At 41.9% G+C, this 20,896-nt stretch overlaps 1 protein-coding gene across 1 annotated transcript in view; it reads right to left on the bottom strand.

The window, feature by feature from the left end:
- JAZF1 (JAZF zinc finger 1) overlaps positions 1-20,896 on the bottom strand; it is a 334,436-nt gene that overhangs the window by 290,438 nt on the left and 23,102 nt on the right. The gene's annotated exons all lie outside the window — the stretch shown is intronic.

The following is a 20,896-nucleotide window of genomic DNA, read 5'->3' as shown; positions in this document are numbered from 1 at the left end:
ATTCTAGACAGAAACATGCCTCAGCTGAGCTAAGTCTGTGCTGGGCAGCCTTAAGCATCAGTTGAAGCCACAGCACAATGGACAACTGAACTCCACCGATGTTTAGTGAGCGCTCTCCACTTCAACTCATGCCAGAATTTCAGAAATGAATAACAGGGTCCTCACCATCATGGAGTTTGCAGTCTGGATAGGGAGAGAGACCAGTAGAAGTAGTAATTAAAATTCGGCATGACAAGACCCAATCCTGACCTAAGCACCACTAGTTCAGGCGCGAGGGTCTGTCTGGATCCAGCCTAAGGTAAGGAGGGTGAGGGACTGCAGGGAAGGCTTCCCAGGGGAGAAGCAGAGAGGCAGCCAGCAGAGGGAGATGAGCAGGTGAGCCCCACAGCCAGAGCGTGGATGGTACCCCAGAAGCCTGCAGGCAATGAGGCCGGGTTTGGGGATGGGGGGAGGCAGAAAATAGCAATGGCTAATGCTGACTGCTTACTCCATGCCAGGCCCTGTGCAAATGCACTTTTCTGCTCAACGACCCAATGAGCTAGGCATCACAATGTCATCTTACAGGGAGGTAGCTGAGGCATAGAAGGGCCAGCGATCTGCATGAAGTTACCAGCAATTAACCCAATGGGGCTGGGATGGAGACTCAGCCATCCACTCCAAAGGCCAGAGCAAACCCCTGTGGTGTGTGGTCTCCTGGGCTCACAGTAAGCTCCTGTGGGCAGGAAGGAGCAACTCCTGAGGAGGTTTAAGCAGAGAAGTAACATGATTCAATTTGTGTCTTAGAATACCACCCTCGCAGCTGTATGAGGCGGCGGAGCGGTGGACCAGAGGCATAGAGGTTAATCAACTGCTGAAACACAGCATCTTCTTTGTGGCCAAACTTCTCCGCCTTGTGGATAGCTCCTCTCTCCTGCTGCCAGTCACCCTTCACAAGCCTGTGGCATTCCAAAACTGGAAGGGAGGAATCTATCTGGAACAAGCGATCTGCAGCAGACCAGAATGCCCTTCCCCATTCCTCCTCCAGTCTCCTTAAAGCATTTATCACAGGCCTCACGAGTACTTCCTTACAAGTCCTCTGCTCCTCCTAAAGGGCGAGAGCCCCTGGATGGCCTGCCACAGCTCATCTTGGTGCATCCCCAGGGTACAGACGACCATGCCATCTGAATGGTGCCTCCCCTCTCCACAGATGCTGCTTCTCAGCAGTCACACGAGTGGTGTCTGCCACACAGCCAGGAACTCAGCATGGCCAACTTGGACCCTTTCGCACCACCTGACAGATGGGAGTGACTTGGCAACGAGCAAGAGAATGTTAAGTTGGCACCTTGGGAACGGAAAGTATCTGAGAGCCCCAGGGGATACTATTATTACTGTTAACCAACATCCGTTTGATACTTACAATGTATCTGACCCTCTTTCAAGAACTTTCCATGCATGAAGTCGTTTAATTGTTGTGACAACCCTATGGGGGTTAGATAAAATCACTACTCATTTTCTTGATGGGATGACTGAGGTACAGGCAAGTTTCATACCAGGTCCAAGATCACACAGTAGGTAAGTAGCAGAGCCAGGATTCAATGCCAGGCAGGTAATCCCACTCAGAGCCCACTGTTTTAACTACTATCCTCTGCTAACTGCCTCTCAGGAGAAAAAAATGAAGAACCATACCTACTACCTGCCATGAAGCAAGTAGGCGTAACCTCTCTGTGGGGCTTAAGTGTCTATTACAAGAAGGGAGTAAAATGGAGATAAAAGAGTACACGTTTTCAAAAGCCTGATGCTCACAGAAGTCACAATGGGAACAGGAGTTTTACACCACTATGAACACACCCAGCCAAGAAAGACAGGCGCAGAGAACAAGTTAATAATGGCCTAAATAGAAAGACATAGCTTCAAATCCAACCTACTATTAATTAATTTATGTATTGCCACTAGGGAGGAGGCAGTTAGTATTAAGTTAGATTAAATTATGGAGAAGCTTCAGCATTGCTGTGACTATTTCAACGGTAATTATTAAGTTGCTATGCCTCCCTTCCTTAATAAAAAACCCTTTATTCTCATTCTCAGAATGCTTTGCCTTTCACCTGTCGCTAGCTTCTTTTGACAGGCATGACAAGCTTTTCAGATTAGACTAAAGACACTTTTCAAAGACAGAGAGGAAATCTGATTTGTAAATCCTAGTAGGCTTCTGATCCGAACTTGTTCTCTGAAGGATGCGTGCCTCCCCTCTCCTCCAAAGGGCCCTGGGTCTCTGCCATGCTGAGCGCACGCTTGCGCGGACCGGCAGTCCCCGAAGGAAACTGCAGACGCCGGGTACTAGGGCACTGAATAAGGAATCCAAAGACCTGGCCTGGGACCTCAGGCTCAGCCCTTGCGTGCTGTGTGAACACGCCCTCAGTTTCCGTGTCTATACAGTGGAGGCTCCGGCACTGCCTACCTGCCAGAGTTGACTGGAGGCTCAAATGAGGTAGCGTAGGTGAAAGCCGCTTAGAAACTGTACCACCACTCAATGGTGAATGAATTAATTAACTGGCTAATTAATTAGGTGAGGGTAGGGCCAAAGTGGAAGGACTGAGTTGCTGCCCCACCGCCCAGCTCTGACAGCCTCTCAGCAGCCTTGTCCCAGTCCTCTGCTTTACCATCAGTGACAAATCTCCCCACCGCCCATGGTGACACCTGATCTTGGTTTATATTCTACCACAAAACTCTGATTTCATATGTTCCTGTCAGTGCCTGAGGAGCTGAAGGGCCATCCACCCACCCCTTCCAAACCGTGGCCAGACCTTTCAAGGAAAAGACCAAAGGAAGCTCTTTGCAAGGGCCCACTCCTTCTCCGCACCAGCTGGACAGCCAGGGAATTGTTAGTGTCACGAGGTGAACTGTGTCCCCTCCAAGTCCATATATTGAAGTCCTAACCCAAAGTACCTCAGAATGTACTTTATTTGAAAAGAGGGCCTTTGAAGATCTAATGAGTTATGATGAGTCATTAGTTACGATGAGTCTCCAATCCGATGTGACTGGTTTCTTTATAAAAACGAGACATTTGAACACACAGACACACACTCAAGGACAACACCATGTGAATAGTGGAGTTATGCTGCCACAAGCCAAGGACCTACTGCCATCAGAGGGAGCATGGCCCTGACAGCACCATGATGCCCACACTTCTAGTTTCTAGAACTGTGAGACAACAAACAAATTTCTATTGCTTCAGCCACTCAGTGTACAGCATTTTATTATGACAGCCATAGGAAGCCATACACTTAGTATTTGCTTTTCCTGTTGCCCTACACTCTGTAATTCATTCATTTAACTATGTTTACTGAGGATCCACCAAATGACCAGCCCTGGACACGAGGGAAAAGAAGACAACATCCTGCCCTCAGGGAACTTACAGTTGAGTAGGAGGCAACGGCCCTAGGGACAAGCATGATGATATGGAGGTATGAGTTTAGAGTGATGTGCTGGGGGAACGTGGAGGAGGGGATGGTTCTTTCTGGAAAGAGAAGGAGGTGAGAGAGGGAGAAGAAGTTGCAGAAAAACGTTCTTACTCTGACAAGATGAGTCCTTCATGGATTCCAGCTCCTGTAAAGGCTGAATGAAGTCACAAGTCCTCGCTGCCCAGAACACAGGCAGACAGCAAAGTGACTGAGCTATCAAATATGAAAGGAGCTAACCAACAAAAATACTCATTATAGTATTTTTACTGCAGTCCAAGAAACCTGCGCTTGCTGCCCCTCAACACAAACCCCACTGAGATTCTGACTCAGTAGATCTGGGCTGGGAGAGATAATTTAATTAATGTCTGCCCTTAGAATGTTCCTCAGGAGGTTTACCGTCCAGCCTCCCAATGGACTCTGTTTGTTCTTCCCAGTGTTTTTCACATCATGACAAACGCAGTAAATGATAGGATGTACACAACACATTGAACTAGGCAGAGGTCATGCGGCAGATTGGTGAAAAATATCCACTTTTGTCTTTATATAACATTATTATAATAAGAATAAAATACTAGGAAAGATAGTAAGCAATGAATTTTTATAAATATTCCAAGCACAAATCTTTTGAAATCACTGAATTCAAGAAGTTTACAAAGGGAGCCATACAAGTGACGTTCACATATAATTTGAACTGTTGCAACTTTTTGAATGGTTGTAAGAAATGTTAAAATGCTTTAACACAGAAAGAAATTTACAGCCGTGAATATCTGGTGGCACATGTGAAACTCATTCCAAGCACATAGTTGAGGAAGCTCTCAGTTATGTTATGCTATCCCAGCTTTTAATTTGGGGTAGAACAAAAATTCACAGGCTCAAAAGATGCAGCCACAGCCCATATCCTGTTACAGCGAAATCCCAAGCCGAATGTTAAATAGAAAGGCAACCTAGACACAACTCAGAGACATGTGACTTCTAGAAAGTTTAAGTTAACAAACAAAATGAACACATAGCTCCTACATGGAAAGCCTGACAACCAGAAGAGAAAGTTTAAAAGGATTTTTCAGAGGCTCAGCTTTGGAGCTATAGAGGTGGAGTCCAAGAACTTGCCCTAGGTTCTTTAGGTACACAGTGACGGAATGCCAGAAGATTCCTGTAAGGTGTTGGTAAGAGGCCAATACTACCCAAACCAGGCCAGTTTCCTCAGTAAAAATGCTGTCTTTAATGTCAAGTTAATTCCAATAAGACTGTCAATTCAACTTTTGTGTTATTACATTTTCTATAGTCCCAAGATCAAACTAGACTTTGTCAATAAAGCATGCTTTACAAATAAGAAGTCTTCATTATTATTAGGCATATGCCAAATTAAAAAAAAAATCCTGGTGTTTGGTATAAATATTCATATAAAGTAAGTTCAGCAGTTACTATGACCTCACCCTCCAAAAGATAACATAAGGTTTTGATGTTAGGTGCTTGACAGGCAGATATTTTATTTATAGTTCTCTGAACCTATGGCTTTCAGAATTTTTATCATAGCTTGCAGTAAGAAATAATTTTTAGTATCTCAACCAGTATGCCTACATGCATAAAGCTGAAAAATAAGCCCGACAAAACACTCTTTTCTAATTTCTTTTATTATAAATATTTAAAAATTAGTAATGGTCAATACACAAGTTGGTAAATAACCTATCACTAGGTTTACAGTTAGGAAAAAGACTGAAGTGAGAAAAATTCTCCTTAGCTAAATCACAGCACATCTACAAAGTGAAATACTAGGCAGTCATTATAAAGAATGAGGCAGCTCTACTACTGATATGGAATGATTTTCAAGATCATTCCTTATCTTCCTAGTAATGTTCAAATATTTTTTCTTCTTCTTCTTTGTCAACAGGACATGAAAAATAAAAAAAAATAGAATTTCTTAAATGTTACTGGCCATAAACATTTTTGGGGGAGCTTGCTGAAATTCCTAGATCTCATCCCCAGAGATTCTGTTATGGTAGGTTTACAGAAACACTCAGAAACTGCTAACTTTCATATGTACCACCCCCCTACACAACGATTCCAACACAGGTGGTCTAAGGACCACACTTTGAGAACCACTTCTGAAGCTTCAGTGACATCTGAGTCTTTCAGAGCCAGGTGAGCAGTAGCAAATTCCCTGTGGCTCACTGAGGGGCCTCCATCTAAAATAAAGACTTACAGAACACCAACCTCCCAGAGTCAGAAATAAGTTCTAAGGGCACTGGAGGAGGTGGCTGCACAAGTATTTCCCAAACATTCAAGGCCTTTCACTGTTGGCACCTTTCCTTTTGTCCTGCCACTTTTAGCTCCTAGCACAGAGGACACTTTAATAAGAAGCCAAGTATAAAAGGCCCTGGTGCAGAACTTAAATTGCTCACTGTTTCTGCCCCTCAGAGTGAAGACATGTCTCTACAGGCCACCCAGGGCCCTGCTAGCCAATACAGAATCTATATGGGACTTCAAAACAGGTACATACCTCTTCTCCTGGGCAGGAAAGCAACCCAGCACAGGATGCAGGGCATGGCCAGCAGAAAGCAGGCTGGATTTCCACACCCCAGCCCCTCCTCTCATGCACAATGAATAAACTGTACAACCATACCAGATGCAATCCAGTTCATTGTATTGATCAACCCTGCCTAGGGCTTATTCTGTGTCCAGCGATAAAATCACAGGCACTTGTGTTAGAGCAGGAAGAGCACTGTACTGCGAGTAAGGAGAACTTTCAGTCTCAACCCTGCCTGCAGCTACTTACTAGGACAGTCACTGGGCCATGCTGATCCACCGTCTTCTGAGAGACAGAGTGAAGAGTTTTGTCTAACCCTAGGTCTAACCCTCTGGGTCTAGCCTCATCTTACACAACTCCACGCCTCTTTCTCTATATCCTAGATTGACTGAAACACTTCTACGTCCAGAAGTCATCAAGCTTTCTCTGCGACATCTCAGCCTTGTAGTGCCATTCCCTGCTTGGAAAGTCCCTCCTGGCACTTGAGTGCCCATGTCAAGTTTCAGTTCAAGGCAATGTATTTCTGGTTCAACCTTCCCTGCTTCCCTCAGGTGCCACTTCTACCGCTACACTTTGAACACATACGTCCTCCTCCTTAGCCAAAGTGTCGCACTATACTGTAGTTCCTGGTCAGTGTGCCTGTCTTCCTATAGCTCCAGGTGTATAACATGCTCAGTAATTAAGGAAGGAATCAATAAACGGAAGGACTGTTTCTTCTACCCTCTAGCAGTTACCTTTAATCAGTCACCTCTAGCAGCATCCCTTTGACCAAGGAGAAAGAATGTTGTCTTTGTCCAGTCTTTGGAAATACAGGCAGATCCTGACAGATCCTTTAAATATAAGAGAAAATGAGGCCGGGCACGGAGGCTCATGCCTGTAATCCTAGCACTCTGGGAGGCCGAGGTGGGCGGATTGCTCGAGGTCGGGAGTTCGAAATCAGCCTGAGCAAGAGTGAGACCCCCGTCTCTACTATAAATAGAAAGGAATTAATTGGCCAACTAATATATATAGAAAAAATGAGCCGGGCATGGTGGTGCATGCCTGTAGTCCCAGCTACTCGGGAGGCTGAGGAAGGAAGATCGCTTGAGCCCAGGAGATTGAGATGGCTGTGAGCTGGGCTGACGCCACAGCACTCACTCTAGGCTGGGCAACAAAGCGAGACTCTGTCTCAAAAAAGAAAAAAAAAAAAATATATATATATATATAAAAAATAAAATAACAAGAGAAAATGATACTACCCATAAAAGGAAGTACAGTCTCATCAATGCAGCCAGATTGACATTTAAAAACACAAGCCAGGACATGTTTATTGTTTTATTATCTGTCTTTCCTACCAAAATGCAAGCTCTAGGAAGGCAAAGTCAATTTCATTCACTGCTGACTACCCGGCACCTAAAACAGCACTGGAGCCTACAAGCTGCTCTAAAAAAAAAAGTGTTGAATGAACTAACAAATAAGCCTATGAAGATTAAAGTTGCTGGGTGGTGGGATAAGGAGAAGGGAAAGAACTTGGAACAGGTTCTGCATTGGTAAGCATGTTTACAAATTGCTTTATAATCACTGATTAGCTTTTCTAAACCACAATCCCTCTGATGCAGACAGTACTATCCTCCCAATTTTAAGATAAGAGAACTCAAATCCAAGGTCACATAGTGAATCAGCCTCAAGTCCAGTGATTAGCCCCTAGCCAGTAATAAGAAAAAGATTAAAGATACTGCTGATTTCCAAAAGGTTGAAATATTAGAGGCAATGAAAGAACTGAAGGCTTGAGACCAAGAAAGCTTTGCACATATTCTCAGCACAATGCATCAAAAGAGAAACAGACCATTCTGTCTGGAATCCTAAGTTCTCGGTGTGTATACACTGCATTATTCAGTCATCAATTTCCAGGGCCCTGAGAGGCAGACATTTGCAGGAAACAATGGGAGCTGCAGTCTCGCTCCAGAGTCTCAGGACCTGCCTGCCAATCAGCAGTGACACCACTCTGTCACCAGGAGGTTGGGGCTTGCTCACTGCCAGCGTCTGGCAGGCTCTTTACAGAGTGGTCAAAGTGGAAAGAGAAAAGAAAATAAAACCTAACTTAAAAATAATTAAATAAACAGTAAACTGACATCAAAAATAAACAGAAGCCTATGATGGTTAGTTATGACTGACTGAAAATCTCGACTGAGGGAAAATAATCTATTCTGAGGCTGAAGGGAAAAAATAATATAAGATAAATAAATAGGTATAATTGCAGTTTAATCACAGTGTAATCATCTGGTACCAAATATGCTCATTTATATTACAAATAAGACTTTCAGTTTTTTTAAAAGAAAAATGAATGGATGAATAAAGATTCCTAATTTTCTATCTCAGGCTTTTTAAATCCATGTTAAGCTTGCTGGAAAATTTGCACTTTGGTTTCTCAGCATATTATTTATATTCCAAGAAGGAAAAGTAAAATGTAAATTTTGATGAAACTTAAAATTTAATTTTGGTTGGTCTTCTTCAATTTACTTTTTAGCTGGGAAATGAGATCAATCTCCTCTCTTCTGTTTTAAAAATTACTGTCCTCTAAAACCTCAAAATACATTCAATACTGCCAGGACAGAGGTCATAGAGCATTTGCAGTGCTGAATAGGGAATAAAAGAACTAAGAGAGCTCCTACCCTTGATCCCTTCCAAACCTGATCCACATTTCCAGCAGGTGGAAGGGCCAAGGAAAAGGTAGCTAAAATGCCCAGAGCACTGAAAGGTCTACGAGGCAAGGTTCGTGTGTGTAATCTTTGCTTTTCTGGGCACCGAGGGTATGAGACCAGGAGGACATGCCTCCCAAAATACTGGAGGTAAATAAGAAAACACTCCTGAGCATATATGGAAATGGAGACAGAGAAAATCCAAAGCCCAGGATAAATGTTACCCTGACCCCAAAGCTTAATCATCAATCACTTAATCTTAACCCTAAGTAATGTTAAATGAAGTGTTTTTCAACATCAAGCAGGCTAGTTTCTTGTAGACATCCAACAGATAATAAGACTGAAAATGGTTTGGTAACAATTCATCTTCAAAGGAATAGGAAAAGTGATTGGAGGCTCTCTCCATATAAACTTACCAGCTTTACTGAGAAAGCATTTATAGAAAATAAGATTCATCCATTTTTAAGTGTATAGCTTGATGAGCTTCGGTAAATGTGTATAGTTGGGCAACCGCTAACACAGTTAAAAAATAGAACATTTGTACCTCCTTTAAAAAGTTCCCCACTGGCCTTGTACATCTGGTTAAAAAAAGAAAGAAAAAAAATATTAGAAAAAAGAAAAAATAAATAAAAAAATTTTTAAAAGTTGTGCTTCTTTGTAGTCAATCTCCCTCCCCCATCCCAGAATGAACCCTGGCAACCACTGATTTGCTTCCTGTCTCAATAGTCTTGCCTTTTCTAGAATTTCATATAAATTCTTACTGTATGAAGCTTTGTGTCTGGCTTCTTTCACTCAGTATGGTGGTTTTGAGATTCATGCACATTGCTTTGTGGATAAAGAGTTTGCTTCTTCTTCTCACTGAGTAGTACTCCATTTCTCCACATCAATTTTATACCTTTCCGACAAGCCCTAATACAAGCCCTATGCTAATAATCTAAATACTGTTTTTGACTTTCCTTGATTTTGTCCTCCACAGAAACATCAATATGGCTTTGGTCACTTGGCCAGGTACAAAAATAACACCTGTCAAGAGGACCAAGCTCAGGAAGGCAATAAGAATTTAAATCAAGAGTTAGAAATGAGTAAATAAACTAAGGAAAAGAAGCCAGCAGGTGAGAGGCCAATATTGTGAAGAAATCTCTTAACTATTAACTAATATAACAGATTATATGAACACTCAATTAAAGAAAGCCATCCGCCACTGATCAGTTGATCAGTAAGTATTTGTTATAGGGAATGGTGATATACCTAATGGACTGTCACTTGTCCACTTTGAGGAGGACAAAAGCTACCCCATAGCACTTGAAGATTCAGGATCTTCAGGTATTATATGAGTGAATCTTCAGATAACTGAAATACATCATATTAAATGCCCTAAGTACTAATTAAGTACTAAAAAGGTACTAACTCTATGCCTTATTAAACAGAACCTACTGAACATAATTAAATGTTTACTTGATGACGCAGAAGCATCATTATAAACAGTCTGACTACTGTGCTAAGCCCTTAAACACAGATGTCCTCAGGGGTTACCATGTTTGGTAGACTAGTGTCTCCTTATTTTAAATGGCCCTAGACAACTGTCATTTTTAAATAGAAGTTCCCATCTTCTTCTTAGAATGTTAACTGTCACTATTCCTCTTGTTGCTATGTCCTTGTTCCTAACCTACTACAGGTTGAGTCTCCCTTATCCAAAATGCTTGGGACCCAAAGTGTTTCAGATTTCAGAGTTTGGAATATTTGCATTATCTTTACCAGTTAAGCATCCCTAATCTGAAAATCTGAAATCCAAAATGTCCCAATCAGTGTTTCCTTTGAGTGTCATGTCAGTACTCAAAAAGTTGCCGATTCTTTCCCATTACACAGCAAAGTCCAAAGAATAAGTATCCAAGTACTGACTCCTTGATTTAGCAACTGTACACATTTGATGTATTTCTTTCAGGTCACTTTTCCCTCTACTAGCAACAAAAAAAATAAATTTTTTTTTAACATTATGAAAGTTTAGCCACCTTCCAAGACATTTGGAAAACAGAGAAATCACTCATAATCCACCACAACCAACTCTCCACATTTTTGTGAAATTTCTTTTCTTTTTTCCGATGCAAGTGAGTTTTCCAAACTTTTGTGAACATGTATATAATTTGGAATGCCATGTTGATAACAGCACTTTATCACAGGTGTTTCTTTGGGATGCTACACACCATCATTTTCTAGAGGCTACACGGTGGACTACGTGAATGTACTCATTACCTAACCATTCCCCTCTCATCATTACTCATTTAGGATATTTCCAATTCTTTGCTGTTATAGACTTCAGAGAATATCTTTATGCATATAGTCTAATCTTCTAACTTCCAATCTACTCAGAAGGCATATCTGAGTATTATATGGCTAGATTTGATTTGGTGTCATTATAGTGAGGTCTAAGAAAAGGTTTTATTCATTCATTCAGAACACATTTTCCAAGTTCCTCCTGGATGTTAGAGATCTTTTTCAGTAAAATAAATTGAAAAGAGAAAGATACGGTCTCTGCCCTCCATAAGCTCAACATTAGCTGTGCAGAAAAACTCGGTGCACAATAATCAGACAGCAACCAAATAACAGGGCAGGATTCCCTGATTCACTGCTAGGCCACACTCCACCAAGGATACTTGCGACTCAGTCTGCAGGAAGAAACCTTCTTGCAGTCATGCAGTTGGATATGGGAAGGTGAGGAGTCTTTAACGACAGATGAGGTTTGTCCCATCTGCTTATACTGGCTTTATGGATCTACTATATTGCTCTGACATTAACAAAAAGTGGGTACAACTAATGGATGTGGTGCACATTGTATGGGGGAAGGGCATGCTTGTAGCCCTGGCTTGGGCAAGACATAGGCATTATGTAACCAACATGTTTGTACCCCCATAATATTCTGAAATTTAAAAAAAAAAAATTAAAAACAGTTTTACAAGTTAAAAAAAAAAGTTGGTGCCTGAATCTTTTCTCCTAATCCAAAGTCAGGTATATAGCAAAATGATAACTTTTTCTTCCCTAGCATTAAGCACTGTGACTGTCACTTTTGACGAAGGAATCCAGGGTGGTGGGCCACCTTTCTTGTGATAGCAGGGAGCATGCACATATGAACTGGGCTGCAGACCCTCCTGTCCCTAAGCAGTCCACATTCTCATATCTTAGCAACTGAACCAGACAACTATATCTCCTTTCTCGCTCTGTCAACAAATGCATGAAAAGCCTTTTTTTCTTAATGCCTATCAGACTGGAAAAAGTGCCAAAGAAGTATGTCGCTAGTGTCAAGAAAGATATCCATGGAGAAAGAAAGGGCAGCATATCATCTATTTTTTTCCTCTGAAGATCAAGACGTAAATAGGCATGCAAAGGCAGGCAAAGCAGAAAGGCCTGGGTCAAACTCAAAGGTCCCTGCACCACCCCTGTCTCTCAGCCATACGGGGCCTTGTATTTCTGGGCTACTGCAAGTCCTGCTTGGCATGCCTCTCTCACTGGTGAATTTCTCAGTGTAAGAAATAGGGAGAAGAACCTAGCTGGTAAGACAGCAGAAATAAAGAGGTGATGGGAAGGCCTGAACCCAAGGGTTCGAATAAATGCCCACACAAGCACACATTTATCTTCAATGTGAACTGATGGGGGAAAAGTTCACTTACCTTTAAACCTGATATTTGCCTGATATGAATGTATCTGCTGAAATATGTGATATAGCAATGGGCTAAATTACTAATTCATCCACTTGCTCCTAAAACTCATCTCATTGTCCATTTTCTTATTCCACTGTCTTCTGCACATTCTGATTCTTCCCCTGATGACACAAACATACTGATGAAATGAAACGTCTGACAATGTTGATTGGAAAAGTCCCTTCTGGCAGCAGCCTTGGCAGTGACCGCTAGAGCAAACAGCACCCCCAGGATCTGCAAGAAGAGGCGGTTTGCTCAGGAAGGTTTTACCTTTCTCTGAGCCCTTGCCAGCCAGGAGCACCGTGAGAGGCATCCCCTGGCTCCTTTGGGGACAGAATGGTCCTCTAACAAGGATTCTACTTCTTCAAGGAACTTTCTAGGCTCTTTAGGGGAGGCATTCAGGGAACTGAGTGACTGAAATGAGTGTTACTCAAGGGAGGAAGGGATCACCCTACCTAATGGGAAGGCAGGTGCAGAAAGCTTAAGGGGTTGGGTGACGATGCTTCAGGGAATTTTGACAGACTCTGTCTTCTGTAAAAGGGTGGGTCAGGTATTCAAGGAAGTACCAACGGGGTGAGCAAAGACACGCTGGTGGGAAAAGTCGGGAACTGCCAATAATTTGGCACAGCTGGCTTGCAAAAGAGCCACTCCCAGACTTTTGGATTTCACAAAGCAGGACGTCAAAAAAAAAAAAAAAGTAATGCCCCATAAAAGAGTTCAAAGAAAAAGATACCTACTATCATTATTTCCTAAAAGCAACAGCATGCGTACTCATTAAAAGGCATCGCCTCCAAAGAAAGTCCACAAATGACACTTGTAACTTGAAGAAACACTCACTACAGTGTGTCTACGTTTTATTCCCATTTCACTGCAGACCAGTGGAAATGCCGTCCCGGGCCAGCACGGCCTGCACATTTGGGCATGACCACTGCCGAGCACAGAAGGGCCTTTCCCGCTCCTAAGAAGCCAAGCAACTGGCCCAAGCTTCGCGGTGGGGAGCGATTAGGAAGCACGCAAGAGGGGTCTGAAAGGAGGTGTGTGTGGCTATAAAGTCCACACACTTCTTGTGCCACAGGCCACCTGGCCTCCTAGCCCCTGAAATGGCCTGACAACTAAAGGGAACTCGCTCTCAAGGTCAGTGATTCAGGAATCTGTAGGCTGAATGTGAAGAATATTCATGAACTATTTTAAATTCAAGTGTGTGCATCCAATATAAGGCAGGCACTAAAAATTTCACATATGAAGAATTTGTACTTGAAGTAAAAAAGTTTGAAGTTACAAGGGTATGGGAAAAGCATAATACAAATTACATATACTAATTTAGTGAATAATGTAAAGAAAGACTGAAAGGAAATAGATTCAAATGTTAACAGCAGCAGCCCCTGGGAGGGGGGGATTATGAATGTACTTTATGTTTTTCTGTACCTCCTAAATTTTCTATCATTTATTTTCATGTTTTTCTATATCTTCTATATTTTTCTATAATATTTTCACAACCAGAAGATAAAATGTTTTTATTTTTAGAATTCTGAGTCAAAAATTAAAAAAAAAAAAATCTCTGCATTTTGAGATTGTTATAAATTGCCACAATTTAGTAAAGAGTTCTAGTAATACTCTTTACTAGGAAAAAACAAACAAAAAATTGTGATTCATGTTGACATATACTTTCTAATTACTCTTCTTTCTACTTTAGTATGACATTATCATTTTTAGACTTCCCAAAACAAACCAGCAGATTCATGTCCTTACAGTTTTGTTCTGACATGATAAAGTGGGAGTTTCAATATGATTTAATTATTTCATCATGTAGAAGAGAAATCCAGCCAGATCTCTTGATAAATCAGATATTCTCTTACAGTTTAAAAAAAAAAATAAATAATCATACAGATAGGTTTAAAAGGATATGAATTTGGCTTGGTTGTTTCATGACAGGGTGACTAAATCTTCTCTCTATAGAATTTTCCCATTTTTGACTACACCTCTAACAATTTCACAAAGATTCATCTGAATACATAAACGTACCATATTTTTTTTTTGAGATGGAGCATCCCTTTGTTGCCCAGGCTAGAATGAGTGCCGTGGCGTCAGCCTAGCTCACAGCAACCTCAAACTCCTGGGCTCAAGCAATCCCCCTGCCTCAGCCTCTTGAGTAGCTGGGACTACAGGCATGAGTCACCATGCCTGGCTAATTTTTTCTAAATATATTAGTTGGCCAATTAATTTATTTCTATTTATAGTAGGGACGGGGTCTCACTCTTGCTCAGGCTGGTTTCAAACTCCTGACCTCGAGCAATCCACCTACCTTGGCCTCCCAGAGTGCTAGGATTACAGGTGTGAGCCACCACGCCCAGCCAAAAGTACCATATTTAGAATAAAATCCTAAAAGGATGAATCAAAAAAAAAACCTGCATATAGTTCCTGGTACAAGTAAGTTGGACCTCTGACCCACTGACACCCCATCCGCCAGTTACCCCACTGTACTACCACCTGGAGCATACCCTTTTCTCTCCCAAGCCTCACTGCATTTCTTTTTCTTTTTTTTTTTCTTTTTTGAGACAGAGTCTTGCTCTGTTGCCTGGGCTAGAGTGCCGTGGCGTCAGCCTAGCTCACAGCAACCTCAAACTTCTGGGCTCAAGCGATCCTTCTGTTTCAGCCTCCCAAGTAGCTGGGATGACAGGCACGTGCCACCATGCCCAGCTAATTGTTTCCATATATATATATATTTTTTTTTTTTTTTCTTTGAGACAGAGTCTCGCTTTCTTGCCTAGGCTAGAGTGAGTGCCGTGGCGTCAGCCTAGCTCACAGCAACCTCAAACTCCTGGGCTCAAGTGATCCTCCTGCCTCAGCCTCCCGAGTAGCTGGGACTACAGGCACAAGCCACCATGCCCGGCTGATTTTTATATATATATATATTAGTTGGCCAATTAATTTCTTTCTATTTTTATGGTAGAGACGGGGTCTCGCTCAGGTTGGTTTTGAACTCCTGACCTTGAGCAATCCGCCCGCCTCGGCCTCCCAGAGTGCTAGGATTACAGGCGTGAGCCACTGCGCCCGGCCTGTTTCCATATATTTTTAGTTGTCCAGCTAATTTCTTTCTATTTTTAGTAGAGACGGGGTCTCACTCTTGCTCAGGCTGTTTCTGAACTTCTGACCTCAAGCCATCCTCCCACCTCGGCCTCCCAGAGTGCTAGGATTACAGGTGTGAGCCGCCATGCCCAGCCTGCATTTCTTCTAATACTTATTAAATGCTTCCTTTATGCTAGACACTGTTAGCTTCTTCTACCTCCTATTGACTCAAAGAGAGGGGGGGAAAAATCAAAGGCAAGTAAGTAATAAATGAATCTTGATTTACTGTTCCTTCATAAAGGAGAAAGATAAAAATAAAAAAATCCACTCCGGAAATGTAAGAAAAATAAGACAAAATATGGCTAGTTAATTAAGAACAACAGATAAAGGAAAAATAATGGGAGAAAGGGTTATAGACATAGAAAAAGGAAGAAGATAGAAGGTTTAAGAAGGGGAGACAGAAAACTGACAAAGTTAAAAAGCACAGAAAATAAACAAATACAGCTTTGCAAAGATACATTTAAATTTTCATAACTATAATGACTAAACTGCTTTCTAAATCTTTATACATCTGTGTTGTATTTTCGCAACAGACATGGAGCAGTATTATATAGTTTCTTAGTTTCTGAGAACAATTTGTAAAATTGACAAATCATGTAAGGTTTGTCCGGCTGTCTGGGTCACCTTTCAGAGGCCAATGTCTATATATTACAATCTCCACTGTGGCCCTATGAGCAGCAAGAGGCCACCAGTATCCTCCAAGGGTACACCTTGGTATGCTCATCTTTTTTTTTTTTTTTTTTTTTTGAGACAGAGTCTCGCTTGTTGCCCAGGCTAGAGTGAGTGCTGTGGCGTCAGCCTAGCTCACAGCAACCTCAAACTCCTGGGCTCAAGCAATCCTGCTGCCTCAGCCTCCCGACTAGCTGGGACTACAGGCATGCGCCACCATGCCCGGCTAATTTTACATATATATATTAGTTGGCCAATTAATTTCTTTCTATTTATAGTAGAGACGGGGTCTTGCTCTTGCTCAGGCTGGTTTCGAACTCCTGACCTCGAGCAATCCGCCCGCCTTGGCCTCCCAGAGTGCTAGGATTACAGGCTTGAGCCACCGCGCCCGGCCTGCTCATCTTCGAGCATACAGTTCCCAACACTGACAGTCAGGAAACAGACTCTTAGAAAATGTTTGCTGAAATAAAATTAATTAAATGAACCATTTGGCTCTTTGCAAACAGTAAAAAGCATCATGTTTATGCTAAAAAAAATAGTAACAAAGTTTTTTGTAAATTTCTTTTCCTAAAGTCTGTACTCAGAACATTATTTTTTTTTAAATGATTTAACTTTTCTATAGGGGAAATTTTCATTATTAGTAATCACACTACAGCTTTTTTTTTCCCAATTATAATAAAAAGGCAAAGTGAAAAAAAGGATTGGTCAGTTCTCGATGAAGATACCAGTACTTAAAATATATTATACAGCCCCTTCAAAATCCTTTGTGCAGCCAAGCACAGTCATGCACACCTGTAGTCCCAGCTACTCAGGAGACTGAGGGAGGAGGATCACTTGAGCCCAGGAGTTTGACACCAACTTGAGCAACATAGCAAGACTCTGTTTCTAAAATAGAACAAAACAAACAAAAAACAAAAAAAGATTCTCTGGCCAAACTTAACCTCATTTCCAAGATTTTGGTCCCCTTGAGTAAGTGCAAAACTCAAATATTCATTCATCAATCAACAAACTAACCAAACCACATTTACTGAATTTCTCTTGAATGCCTGCCATCAGGCCATACAGGTGAAAAATGAACCCCATTCACACTCCCCACCCAACTACATCCTTTATTATTCTGCTTGCATCTTATTAAGCTATCACTGAGGAACTTTAGGACATTAACAATTAATACTAAACCATTATTTATGACTCCTTACTTCCAGCTATCATTTATTAATTATGGTATTTAATTTCTCAGTTTTAAAATTTCTGTAATATCAATGACTATAAATGTAATGTATTCAATTTCTCACCCAGATGAAGTCTACATATTGAAAAACATGAGGTCCCAATAATAAAAGAATGGTCATTTCTCCCCCAAACAATTGTATCCAAAATAGACAAAACATACTAGGGAAAATAAGAGGCAAACATTAGAAAAAGCATAGAAGTGGATACAGTAATCTATTTGCAACTGCTATCTGCCCTTGTTCACTAAAAATAAAAATAAAATGGCCTGTGGTTTACTAAATTTGGTTGCAAGTGCTTTTCCCACCAAAACGCTCTGTAATCACATCAATCACTAACGAAAATGATTGGGAGGGGGGATGGAAGGAGGCTGCAGTAAAAATATACCGTAGATTTTCTGAAATGTATGATGAAACAGAAGGTTTCACTTCTTGTTTCAACTATTTTAACACCTTCTCCTTTTACTCCATTTCAGGTCCATTAAAGAGGCTGGGCATTGGGCAGAATACAACAAGAATTCATTCTGAGAGAAGATTAAAACCTGGCCCAGTAATAAACTGTCTTCAGTTACTGTACACATCAGTCAAACCAAATAGTTCACTCTCAGTTTAACTCGTTCTGCAGGGCTCTGAAATAATACATCACTCTTCTGATAGAGGCACAAGTCCATTAATTACCAAAATGTGCTGCCACGGAGTTATACGGACTTCATTATTCCCCTATAAAGCATGTTTTAGTTTTTGAGGCAAGAGAAGAAATTCAGATGGGAAATGAGTAATTCAGGAACCTTTTACAGCTCTCTGGTCTGCACTAAGTAATCCTTTCTTCCCTTTTCAGGGTTCATTAGCCGAGGTGCTGAACACAGAAGGGAGCAGTTGGGTGCTCAGGGCCATGCAGCAAGCAGAACCTCCATCTAAGTTCTGAATTACCACACTAAGGAGAGGAGACCAAGAGAAACAACCACATCTAGGTTATCAGGGTCTAGACTGCGTGTATGTATGTGTTTGTGTGTGTCTGTGTAAGCACAGGAAGTATAGACACCAACTACCTGAGTACCCTGCCTCCTTCTGGGTAAAAGGCCTTGTGCAAATTAACCTCACAATGCCTCAGTTTTCTGATCTGCAAAATGATAAGGGTACCTACCTCAAAAGTGGCTGCAGGCTGTATAAGCTAATGCAGGTAATGTACAAAGCACAGTATCTGGTATATGCCCATATACCCTCGATAGATACAGTATTCATTCAATCCAAATTGCCACTCACTCACCAGAAGGCTGGTGGTGTTGGCTGCCAAGAACTATGCAACAATATACTTAAATACCAAATCACCTAAATGGTTGGACTGGAGTCATCGATCTTTAACCAAGGCTTGTGAGATTTTCTCTTGGCCCTGTTTACTTTGGACAAGCAACAAGTGTCTGTTTTCCTCGGAATCTGAAAGTCACTGGATCAAGGCTGTCGAGGCCCCTTTCACACAGAGGAATCAGTCAAGGACTGAGGTCGCTCTGTGTGGTGGTCGCCTTGCCAATTTCATGGGGAGTCACTTCGCGGCTTTGGCAGAGCCTGCCACTGTCTGCTGGAATAAAGCTGGAGCCAAAATATGATTTGTCTATTTTGACTTGTGTACATTTTCTGAGTACAAGAGACTATTGATAAGGAGTTTAGGTAAATGGAGAAAATGTTTGTTGATTTCCCAGAAAGCACAAAATGTTCATTCAGTGAAGGGAGGTGACCATTCACTCATTATAATTATGAATTAATGCTACATCTTCTACAGCAGTGGTTCCCAAGTATATGTCAAAATTGCCTGGGAGTTTGTTAGAACACAAATTGCTGGGTCCCACTCCCATCGTTTCTGATTTTACAGGTCTAGGGCAGGAGGACACAGTGCTGAGAATCTGCACGTCTAACACAGTCCCAGGAGACACGAATGCTGATGATCCAGAGAAACTTTGAGAAACACTGCTTTATAAGTAGGAGTTCTTTACTGGCTGTAAGAAAGTTAAATGCAGGTCCTACAACTAGCACATTACCAAGCAAAAAGGGGGAAACCATTCTCATTAGATAGTCATTGAATGAATGCATGAATCGACCTGCAGATAAATAACTCCTCCTCCATCAACACTTTTTTTGTTTATAGCTGACTACACTACATGTAAATCAAGATGACCTTCAATATCCACCAAGACGGCCTTCAGTATCCTTCAACCAACCACAACAAGAGTTAAAACAGAAAAAACTGTGTGTAGCATACTCACACATGCATGCGCACACACGCACACACACACACACACACACTCCCCTGCAGTGGTCTGCTAAACGTACCCCAACCTCCATTCTCTCCTTCTTCCTTTCAGTAACAGAAGCTCCAGAGTTTCTGCTGGGAAAACGGCTGCCTAGTCCTGAGCTGTATCCCCTACCACCCTGCAGCTCTGTGCGCCCAGCAACAAGTCCCTCTTCCCATAGGCTGACAAGCACCCAAGGGAGGAGGGGCCAGCTTCAACCTGGGAGTCGAGACCGCAGCCTAGAGCAGAGGTTGGCAAACTTCTGTCAAGGCCCAGACAGTAAATATTTTTGGCTTTGTGGGCATCATCCCTATCACAACTACTCAACTCTGCCATTGTAGCACAAAAGCAGCCACAGACAATATGGTATTTTCAAATTTTCAATATTTTCAAATGAGTAGGATTGTATATTCCAACAAAACTTTATGGACATGAAATTTGAGTTCATACAATTTTCACATGCTAGAAAACTTTTTTTCCAACCATTTAAAAACATAAACACCGTTCTTAGTATGTGGGCCATACAAATACAGAAGACAGACCAAGTTCAGCCCTTGGGCCACAACTGCCAACCCCTGCCCTAGAGAAGGAAGATGGAGCAAGGAAGAAGGAAACTGTCCTTAGACAGCTTTCACGGAGTAGAGGTACTGCCCTTCCCCCAACCACAGTCTACTTCCATTAGCAACGAAGAGAAGCTTTTATCTTTGAGCAATTGTACTTCAGGGTCCTATTAACAAAGCTTAGTATATAACTATAAATCATAAACTTACATACACAAAATCACGTTTTAGTGTGAGTTGGTCTGAGATACTAGGACTGTTCAAAATGAACAAAAATTTAAAGGAACAGAAAAGTCCACTTCCCCCCTTCCTTTTTTGAGACAGGGTATCACTCTGTCGCTCAGGTTGGTGTGCATTGATGCGATGCGATCACAGCTCACTACAGCCTCAAAGTCCTAGGCTCAAGCCATCCTCCTGCCTCAGCCTCCTAAGTAGCAGCGGGGACTCCAAGTGCGGCACCCTGCCCGGCTAATTTTTTTTAATCCCTGATGTAAGCTTAAATTCCACATGGTCTCCTCATAACCTTCTCAGGTGGCAGAACGGATAGGAATTAAAATATTCATCTCGGTTGCTGCAGCAGAGATTCCCCACTACCTGTGCTCCCCTTATCCCTTCGTAATCAAACCCTGGACAACGTGCCCTGCAGGAGAATTACACAGCCCAGCCTCCCAAAGCTTGGTTGGGAGCAGTGAGGGA

Source organism: Microcebus murinus, chromosome 9 (genome assembly GCF_040939455.1).
Source record: "Microcebus murinus isolate Inina chromosome 9, M.murinus_Inina_mat1.0, whole genome shotgun sequence".
NCBI lineage: Eukaryota > Metazoa > Chordata > Mammalia > Primates > Cheirogaleidae > Microcebus > Microcebus murinus.
The sequence above is the reverse complement of the archived record's forward strand: the minus strand, read 5'-3'. Positions and strand labels throughout refer to the sequence as shown.